The following is an 830-nucleotide window of genomic DNA, read 5'->3' on the forward strand; positions in this document are numbered from 1 at the left end:
TTCCATCTCCAGGAGAGGACTTAGAAATATTCGAATCCTTGAGGGTCTTTGGCATTCCATCTCGAGGAGAGGACTTAGAAATATTCGAATCGTTGAGGATCTTTGGCAATCTATCCCCAGGATAGGACTTAGAAATATTCGCTCCATTGAGCGTCTTTGGCAATCTATCTCCGGGGGAGGACTTAGAAATAGTCGCACCATTGAGGGTCTTTGGCAATCTATCTCCAAGCGTGGACTTACAAAATTTTCGCACCATTGAGGGTCTTTGGCATTCCATCTCCAGGAGAGGACTTAGAAATATTCGAATCCTTGAGGGTCTTTGGCAATCTATCCCCAGGATAGGACTTAGAAATATTCGCTCCATTGAGGGTCTTTGGCAATCTATCTCCGGGGGAGGACTTAGAAATAGTCGCACCATTGAGGGTCTTTGGCAATCTATCTCCAAGCGTGGACTTAGAAATTTTCGCACCGTTGAGGGTCTTTGGCAATCTATCTCCAAGCGTGGACTTACAAAATTTTCGCACCATTGAGGGTCTTTGGCATTCCATCTCCAGGAGAGGACTTAGAAATATTCGCTCCATTGAGGGTCTTTGTCAATCTATCTCCAAGCGTGGACTTAGAATTTTTCGCGCCATTGATGGTCTGGCAATCTATCTCCAGGAGAGGACTTGGAAATATTCGAACCCTTGAGTGTCTTTGGCAATCTATCTCCGGGAGAGGACTTAGAAGTGTTCGCACCATTGAGGGTCTCTGGCAATCTATCTCCAGGAGAGGACTTAGAAATTTTCTCACCATTGAGGGTCTTTGGCAATCCATCTCCAGGAGAGGAC

The sequence above is a fragment of the Vespula pensylvanica genome, chromosome 24, assembly GCF_014466175.1.
Source record: "Vespula pensylvanica isolate Volc-1 chromosome 24, ASM1446617v1, whole genome shotgun sequence".
Classification (NCBI taxonomy): Eukaryota; Metazoa; Arthropoda; class Insecta; order Hymenoptera; family Vespidae; genus Vespula; species Vespula pensylvanica.